The sequence below is a fragment of the Mytilus californianus genome, unplaced genomic scaffold, assembly GCF_021869535.1.
Source record: "Mytilus californianus isolate M0D057914Y unplaced genomic scaffold, xbMytCali1.0.p SCAF_3, whole genome shotgun sequence".
Lineage (NCBI taxonomy): Eukaryota > Metazoa > Mollusca > Bivalvia > Mytilida > Mytilidae > Mytilus > Mytilus californianus.
Genome location: NW_026262679.1, coordinates 59,244,919 through 59,254,803, shown reverse-complemented (window position 1 = coordinate 59,254,803; position 9,885 = coordinate 59,244,919). Strand labels below are relative to the sequence as shown.

Below are 9,885 nucleotides of genomic sequence, written 5' to 3'. Positions count from 1 at the left end.
AAAAAAGCTGCATCAAAGTCAAAAACATGTCTGCCTAAATTGCTTTAAAATTTTTATGGATTTAGTTAATAGGTTAAAAAAGCTACAATTTTCAGTTTATGGTAAATTCAGATAGTCACCTTTAAATTTTTTTATAACTTTTTCAAATCAACTTAGATTTTCATATAACTCTACAGCTATCTCATTTATATGTTGATCTTACAGAATGCCAGGTTGTTTGGTAGTTTTGGTGTATTGCTGTCATTTTTATGGATTTAATAAATAGGTTAAAAAAAGCTTAAATGTTCAATTTAGACTAAATTCAGATAGTCATCTTAAAAAATTGGTATAAAGTTTTCAACTTGGATTTTCATATAACTCTACAACTATCTCATTAACATATTGATCTTACAGAATACCAGGTTGTTTGGTACTTTGGTTTATTGTTGTCATTTTTATGGATTTAGTTAATAGGTAAAAGAAGGTACAATTTTCAGTTTAGGCTAAATTCAGATAGTCATCTTTAAAAATTGGTGTAACGTTTCCAAATCAACTTTGAATTTCATAAAACTCTACAGCCATCTCATTTATATATTGAGCTTACAGAATGCCAGGTTGTTTGGTAGTTTGGTGTACATGTATTGCTGACAAATTTAGGGATTCAGTGGCGGATCCAGAAATTTTCATAAGAAGGGGCCCACTGACTGTTTAGGAGGGGGCTTGCTCCAGTCATGCTTCAGGGATTTCCTATGTAAACAACTAATTTTTTCCCACAAAAAGGGGGGCACCCCTCTAGTTTATTATACACAGGCGTATTAAGGAAATGTAGTCCAGCAGAGTTCTCAAAAAGTGGTGGTCCGAAGGTTTTGCCCACCGCCATATTCAAAGGACTGACTTTTTTGTTGTTTTTCAATAGAACATACATATACATGTAATCTATAGTGAGGATCAGCAGATTATCTTCAAGGACTCTCTGATAAAAACCAAACATAATATGTTGATATTTATGTTTTCATGCAGACAACATTGATTTATTCAAACATTTCTTAGATTTCTGACGTTATTCCCATGACTTTTGTATGTGACCATGTATGTTGAACAAAAAATATTGGACACTGTGACTCTGAAAAGAAACTATCTCTGAACTAAAGATATTTGTAAAACAATTTTTATTGTAATGAGCATGGTCTTGACTAGCATAACAACTACATTTACATTATATTGAGTTATCATATGATTTGTGTATTCCTAGTACAATACATAATTTTATGTATGTATTAATCGGTGTAATTCTGAATTTTACAAGTTGGTTCTACAATATCATTGAAACTATATGATGGTTCACTCGGCATTAAAAGCCACAATGAATCTAAAATTAAAATTATATGGTGGTTCACTCTGCATTAAAAGCCACAATAAATCCATGATTTAAATATATGTTAAAAGTTTAAAATTTGTATCCCCCCTTTTTTACAAGTATGACACATACTGTACAACTAGAATGTACAATTTGTTCCAGAATTTTTTGTTTACCTGGAGTACATTTGTATATAAGAAAGACCATGAAGGCAATGTATATTGAGACTATGAAAAAGGGTAGGTACATGTAACTAAACATGCTATAGAATATTTCGACCTAATTTAAAGGAAACGAAAAAAAATATGAGTGTCAAGCATTTAATGGCAAAAAAAGTTGTGAATAGTCCTGTTTAAACTAACTTAATTTTTGATATTTTAATGTGGCTCTTTATTCCAGGCTTGTGACTGGCAAGTTGTACTGTATTCATAATAATAAGCACCTTGGTTTTATTTAGAAATTAAAAATGGAGTATCTTGTATCAATGAAAATGATAAAAGACGTAAATATTGGGTCTGCTCTAGATGATTGTAAAGATAATTTTTAAAATAGATTTCCTGCATAATGAGGTTATATTATTTAATCACAAAATTTGTAGGCAAATCTAAGCGTCCTATCACGATGGTGGGTGTTATGGTGCATGAAAATTGGTGAATACAGTATTACTTGGCTGCATTACCCACCTCCCTCCTCATTTTTTTTTTTTTTTCATTTTTTTTTTTAATTTTCTTTTTTAGAATTTTCTTTCTTTCTTTTCTTTCTTTTCTTTCTTTTCTTTTTTTGAATTTTCTCTCTTTCTTTTTTCTTTCTTTTTTGTTTTTTCTTTTCATTTTGTTTTCATTTTTTTTTTCTTTCCTTTTTTCTATTCATTACATGTATGTACACAAGTTTCAAGCACATGCATTAATTTTTTCTTTCTTATATAAATATATATATATATACATGTATGTACAGTCTTCTTAAACATGTAGAAGATTTTGAACAATTGTTTTTAGAATCAGAAATCAGTACTGGTGCCCCAACGTTCCAGTAGTTGTTTTGTTTGTTGATGCAGTGCATTTTTTGTCTTCATTTGGTTGTATTTTCCAAGCATTTTAAATCCAACAATCATCTTGGCTCTCTCATACTGTTTCGTAAAAGACCTGTTTCCTGGATTTTCCATTGCAAGTCTTCAGTATATTGTAAAACTTTTAACTTCTTCACCGGTTCCCAGAATTGTATCAACCAGTGTTGTTATTTTGTCTGGAAAAAATGATTTATTGATTTATAACATTAAAGAAGACTAATGATAAGACTAATGATTTGTAGATCGAACAGAGGTTTTTTTTTAATATATTTTATAGTTTAATGTTGATTATCTGCATAGGCATGCGCGTAGCTACGTTTACGTCGAAACGCCCGGGCGTACACATAAATTTTGAAGAAAAAAATATTTGAACCCAAATAAATTATAAGAACTGATTAAAAGCACACGAGCCTTGTATTTTTTTCTTCAATGACTTGTAATTGGATATAAAAGACAAAGTGACGAAATATACTTTTTAATCAAATGGTATCATATGATTTATTAGATACTTTTATGTCATATACATGTAGCTCTGTAACTGTTTCGGTTCTTATACATCCTCCGCTTTAAAATATTCGGCTTTGATCGTTCCTGATGAAGGTAAATCCAGAAAAGCGCTTCAAACTCATGAAATTAATAATGTGTTGTTTTCATATTTCATATTATATATTTTTTTTCATTTTCTGTCAAAGTCTCATTCTACTGTGAATTCTACTCAGTTTACTATTGTTTAAAGCAATTCATTATCTGGTCAGATATGATGTGGCTTGCATTTTTATGTTACAGTTCAATATTTATTTTTACCGTAACACCTGCCCATCTATGAAAATTAATTAGAACATATGTCCATTAACAAAATTTAAGTGTAAAAAGGTGAGTAAACTAGATCTATATTTAAAGGTAAAAAAAATTAATAGAACGACAACATTGAAATGGAGACTTGCCTTTTGACTATCTCTATATTATAAAGTTTTGATTTTTTGTCGATTGATTGTGTACCCCACATCTCCTTTTAAACGAATCTAATTAAAATATATATCTCTGATTTCGTTATACTCATAAGATATGAGCATGCAAGTAAATATAGATATAAGGTGCTGCTGGAATGTTTCTACATAGAAAAGAAAAGTTCACAGTTGGAGGCTGAAATCATCTCCTTTGTCGTAAAGTTTTGTTCTCAACCGACCAAGTATGTTGCTATTGATGAGTTTTTAATGACAGATATTGGTATCTCTTTCTCAATAATGCGTGAACATCCGGGGGTTTCGCCCCCAACTAGGAGGTCCACTGTTCTGGACCTCAAACCCCTCGATGAGGTCGGGCGTACACTTAAAAATGGCCTAGCTACGCCACTGAAAGGGAATCATTTCTATTGGGATATTATGACCAAAAGGCTAGTTTAGCTAGTGCATTTTCAGATAGTAGCCTGGGCCTGTATGCATAATTTATAAAGCTACTTAAGTTAAGATTTGTTCCGAATGGACAGATTTTTCTACATGTCCTATAATGAATTAGTACTACGATTGGATTTCTTAAGTGGTTTATGCATACAGTCCCTTGAGACTCAATACCAATTTGACAAAAAAATGTTTTGGAGCAATATTGCTTCATTCCAAACCCAATTCACATGCAGCTGTGCAAATATTTGTGTACATGTACTTTAATATAGGGCACACATGGGCACTGACTAGGATATAATTGGGCTTGCATGTATTTTCTTGCAATCTCTTGAAAAATCATACATAAACATTTAGAATTAGTAGAAATTAGTGATTTTAAATTGAGGTTAAAAGTACCCCCCATCTTTCCTTATAATACATAACACATTAATGGAACAGTAATTTTGCACACTGCTGAAGCATGTTTTGTTTGAAAACTATATACAGATATATATCTACCTGTTTGTGTACACATGTTTATTATGGATTCAGTTTCTTCATGTTCCTGACAATCTTTCAAACTAAAAGGATCCAAAATCTTTATCTGCATAATAAAAAAAAAAACCTAAGTCCAAATTAAAATATATGTGTGGTTCCAGTTACATTCTCAAAAAAAGATAGGGTCGGTGTGTTCACGGAGTCCCATTCTGGTATTATACACACCCCTACCGCAAGTTTGCCATTTTCTATATGTTTGGTTGTGAAATATTACAGACATGTTACATTTTTAGTTAATTTTATTGCATTCTGTTAAGAATTTGTTGCATTTTTAGCCGTAGTGGATACTTTTATTGGAATTTCATATGACAGAAGTCTGTGAATTTAATTATTGAAATTCACATTCCATAAAATAGGATCATTCAAAATTTATTTTACAGAATAATAAAAAAAGTTCTAGGGTGGTTCTGGTAACTGGAACCACATATATATTTTTATTTTGCCTGAATTCAAACGGCAATCATGGCAATTGGTCATATTTTAATGGAGGTAGGTTTTGAAAATTTAATTGAGTATCAAAATGAAGGCAATAGTGTGTGATTTAAAAAGAATTTTTGTTTCTGTTTGTTGTTAACATATAGGTCATTTTTTATGCCAGTACTGAAGCTGAGGGGCATCAAGTGTTACCCTAGCTTGTCTGTCTGTATGTGCATCCCAAAAGTGGTTACCGTTTTTAACTTTAGTTTGCCTCGACCAAATGTTTTGAAACTTATACACAATGCTAACTACCACAAAACACTGTTCAGCTTTGAATTTAAATGGCGTCACTCTTAAATATTATATGGACACATTCTCCATTTATTTATCTTATTGCAAATTAGATTATGAAAAAATAACAAGGATTTTATAAGATTTTTAAACATGGATTTTAAACCATATGTAATAAAATTATGAAAAGATAAGTAGGGGTAAGTGGGCAAAATTGTAATGGCACTTCATGGATAAAACAAGAGGATTCTGAATATCTGACAAAAAGTTAAAAAAAAAAAAAAAAAAAAGAGCGACCATCTTTAAGTATTAATGTGTTTACGACACTTAGACAAAGACTATAACCACATACCCCCTGTGGTGCAAAATAGACAAAAAGAACTTCTGACCAAACTCTTAAAACTATTAAGCCTAATGCACATTATATTCCTCTCAATTTTTATTTTTTTAGATGAAAATGAAATTTGTTTTCAACAGAGTAGATACCTACTCATTTATGAGAAGTATTAGACCACAAAGTTTTACTCCCCATCCATGAAAACAGCCACTGTAATAACCTAAAAAGGAATTAAAATTGACGCAAATTATATATTTTACAAAGTGTTAAATTGTCGGCCAAAAAATTAGTTTTCTGACTTAAGATTTCGCATAGCATCAAAACCAGTTTAATATCTATAAAACTGGGAAAAAAAAACATGTTTTGATTTTGTTTTAACATAAATTTTTTTCTCAATAATCTATGAGTTATCTCCCATTGAATGACACATTCTTGCTGTTTGTTGTACTAGTCTCCTCCTGAAGGTGAAATCTATCTCAAAATTTACTTTTCAAATGATATATTATCTTATTCATGTTACTGGAAACGAAATATCAAACTGATAAAATAACTTTCTTGGTACTTTGAATGTGGAAAATAAATGTTCTTTGTCGTATTTTCATAAAATTCTATGAAGGTTTGACAAAGTAATTGATAACTAATATTTAAACCTTAAAATTATCTTAGTGAAAACTTTGAAAAAAGTCCATTTATTACATCTGTTGCAATGAAGGACTGATTTCCAAGTTAAATAAAAATTGATAATTCCCCTTCTCTGATTTTATATACAGCAATAATAACTAAATAACTCATACCCTACACACATTTGTTCCTTCAATTTGAATTTCAAAATTTTGCTGTGGATTCTTCTGATGTACAATTACTTTAAAGTTTGATGAAGATTTTGATGTTTGAAAACTTTTTAATCATAATACTGAACCTAAATTTGGACGCCTAAAACAAAGTAATGTGAATTGCTATGCCTGGCTTCTGCGACAAAATGTCACAGGCAAAATTCAAGTGCATTTACATAATCTTTAATTGACAAGTTTATAAATCTATGCAATGGTTCTTACCTTAAAAGACAGCTCCAATGACCATTCTAAACAATCCATACTGACAAGCAGTAACTAATGCTAACCTGAAAGTAAAATGCTTAGTCAATCAAAATTGTTCAAAACAGAGGCTCTTAAGATCCTGTGTCGCTCTTCTTCATCTTCAACAATAACTACTTCCTGGTAAAAATCATCACGAAAGGGCAATAACTCTATAAAGAGTAAACTGACGATTTCAGTCGTGTTGACATATTTGTAGGTCTGGTCCTGTTGATCATTTTTGCTTTACAAAAGGGCAATAACTCTATAAAGAGTAAACTGACGACTTCAGTCATGTTGACATATTTTGTAGGTCTTGTCCTACTTTTTTCAAGATAATAGGCAAAAACTAAAAAAAATGTGGTAAAAAAACGGCAAAAACTCCATGAACAGGTCGACTTAAGATTTAATACAAGGCAGCTTTTTTGTAAATCTTGACTTGCTGATCAATGGTAAAAATCGTCATTGAAGATCAATAACTCCAATAACTAGTCCTCAGAAGATTTCAGTCATTTGACTTTTGTGCATATCTTGTCTTGCTTTTTTTTGTATTAAAATTTCTCTCCATCTATTTTTATTTTCAAAATAATGAATAAAAATGAAAAAAAATGGTAAAACTTCACATTTAAGGGCAATAACTCCTTTAAGAATGTCTGACAGTTTTGACGTAATTGTACAGCAGGTAGATCTCAACATTCTGAACATTTCTTCATTTTCGTGGATTGAGGAACAATTGTATTTTTGTGGGTTTTGATTAAGTTGGCATACAAGTCTATAGAAAATTTGTACTACATTGAACATTTATATATGTTGGTCACTTATATATCCACGAAAATTGGTATCCAAAGAATGATAATAAATCCAGAGTATATGGAAAGAGGTTATGTATGACATAAACTGTTAACACAGATATGTCTCGTCTATTTGTTATTTTTATAATGCAAATGATGAAATTAAAATAGCAATACATTAACATGTAAGTTATGCAAATATTCAAAGTTAATGAACAATGACTGAAGGTACAGGGCTAAACAATCTCCATGGAATTGAGATGTGCCAATGTTAATACAAATGCAAACCAAATACCATTGACTTTTCATAAGTTGTTCCCTTTAAACAAACCTAATCACAAACATTAACTTGTTAACTATGTAAAAGTTTCAAAGTCAATGAACCATAATTAGGGGGTGGGGTTATATAATCTCCATGGAAATGAAACTTGCAAATGCCAATACATTTGCATACCGAATATCATTGACTAACATAAGTGGTTAATCTTAAACTGACCTAATCACAAACTAATACATGTAAACTAAGCAAAAGTTTTAAAGTCAATAGACCATGACTGAGGGGTAGGGACCAAATATTGTCCATGGAAATGAGATATGCCAATGCTTATACAACTGCATACCAAATATCATTGACCTACCACTAGTGGTTCCCCATAAACTGACCTAATTACAAACTAATACATGTAAACTAAGCAAAGTTTCAAAGTCAATAGACCTTGACTGAGGGGTGGGGCCAAATAATCTCCATGGTAATGAGATGTGCCAATGCTAATACAACTGCATACCAAATATCATTGACCTACCACAAGTGGTTCACCATGAACTAGACCTAATCACAAACTAATACATTGTTGACCCTGTCGCCACCGGAAACAGCATACCTATGTCTCGCTTTTTCACTCCGTCAAGGCGCGACAAAAATGAGTAACAGAAGATGTGTTGTATACATCAATGTGACAACATCTCAACAACACAAAAATAAGACATCCACAGAATTAATTAAAATCTTTAAAACATTCAGTCAAATTTTGGTACTGATATGAAAAAAACAAAATTCTGACCTCTTACATCTTCAAGCATAGAGCATATTTTATTTCCTATAAACTTATTTTATGATGAATAAAACTTGTTTAAATAGAGGAATTATATACCTACTTAAATACTAGAAATATTATACCACCAAGTCTTACTCCCATCCATGAAAACACTGAAATCACCTAGAAAGGAATTAAAATTGACATAAATTATACATTTTACAAATCTTGTTGAAATTGCCAGCCTAAAATTTTCAATGAGTAATCTCCCAATGAATGAAACAGTCTTGCCGTATGTTGTACTAGTCTCCCCTTGAAGGAAAAATTCTCACCTGAATTTTACTTTAGTGATTTAAAAGCGTTATTCGTGTTCCTGGAAACAATATATTGAATTGATAAATTCTTTTTTTTTTTTATGTGTTGTAAATGTGGAAAATAAGAAAACGGTTGTTGCCTTCTGTACTTTTATCACATATTTTTAGAGAATATACGGAAATTGTATTGCCTAATTGTACTTACATTATTTCTTTAATGGCCACACATCAGACTTGGAAGATTATCAATGTTATAATCTTTCTTGGAGCTGCTGTCCTTGCTTCTTTATTTTTTTCATGGCAGACTCGCAGAGCCTCAAAGTTAGTTGAAGATCTATGTTACCATCTTCCTTGGAACTACTATCCCTGCTCAGCTGCTTTATTTTTTTTTCACTCTGCATGTAGATGGAAATCAGATAGTTATTGAATATATGTACCACTCAGAAATAACCTAAAAAGGAATTAAAATTGACATAAATTATAAATTTTACAAATCTTGTTGAAATTGCCACTTTTTTGCCAGTCTAAAATTTTCAATGAGTCATCTCCCAATGAATGAAACAGTCTTGCCATTTGTTGTACTAGTCTACCCTTGAAGGAAAAATTTTCTCTGAATTTTACTTTTCGTGATTTAAAAGCCTTATTCATGTTCATGGAAACCATATATTGAATTGATAAATTCTTTTTTTTTTTTTTTTTTTTTTTTTGGGGGTTGTAAATGTGAAAAATAAGAAAACGGTTGTTGCCTTCTGTACTTTTATCACATATTTTTAGAGAATATACAGAAATTGTATTACCTAATTGTACTTACATTATTTCTTTAATGGCCACACATCAGACTTGGAAGATTATCAATGTAATAATCTTCCTTGGAGCTGCTGTCCTTGCTTCTTTATTTTTTCATGGCAGACTCGCAGAGCCTCAAAGTTATTTGAAGATCTATGTTACCATCTTCCTTGGAACTACTATCCCTCCTGCTGTTTTTTTTTTCAATCTGCATGTAGATGGAAATCAGATAGTTATTGTATATATGTACCACTCAGAAATAACCTAAAAAGGAATTAAAATTGACATAAATTATACATTTTACAAATCTTGTTGAAATTGCCAGCCTAAAATTTTCAATGAGTAATCTCCCAATGAATGAAACAGTCTTGCCGTATGTTGTACTAGTCTCCCCTTGAAGGAAAAATTCTCTCTGAATTTTACTTTAGTGATTTAAAAGCTTTATTCGTGTTCCTGGAAACAATATATTGAATTGATAAATTCTTTTTTTTTTTTTGTGTGTT

At 30.9% G+C, this 9,885-nt stretch overlaps 1 long non-coding RNA gene across 50 annotated transcripts in view; it reads right to left on the bottom strand.

The window, feature by feature from the left end:
- Positions 1–2,030: 2,030 nt before the first annotated feature.
- Positions 2,031–9,885, bottom strand: part of LOC127733095 (uncharacterized) — a 212,907-nt gene continuing 205,052 nt past the window's right edge. For 42 of the 50 annotated variants that reach the window (XR_007996707.1, XR_007996702.1, XR_007996705.1 and 39 more), the window contains 6 exons: positions 9,408–9,646; positions 8,802–9,047; positions 8,404–8,465; positions 6,440–6,504; positions 4,301–4,385; positions 2,031–2,578 (listed from right to left, as the gene is read on the bottom strand). This is a non-coding gene — a long non-coding RNA (uncharacterized LOC127733095). Of the gene's footprint in view, positions 2,579–4,300; positions 4,386–5,537; positions 5,605–6,439; positions 6,505–8,399; positions 8,466–8,801; positions 9,048–9,407; positions 9,647–9,885 lie in introns of all 50 variants that reach the window. The other 8 variants (XR_007996721.1, XR_007996743.1, XR_007996736.1 and 5 more) reach the window with 7 other exon arrangements.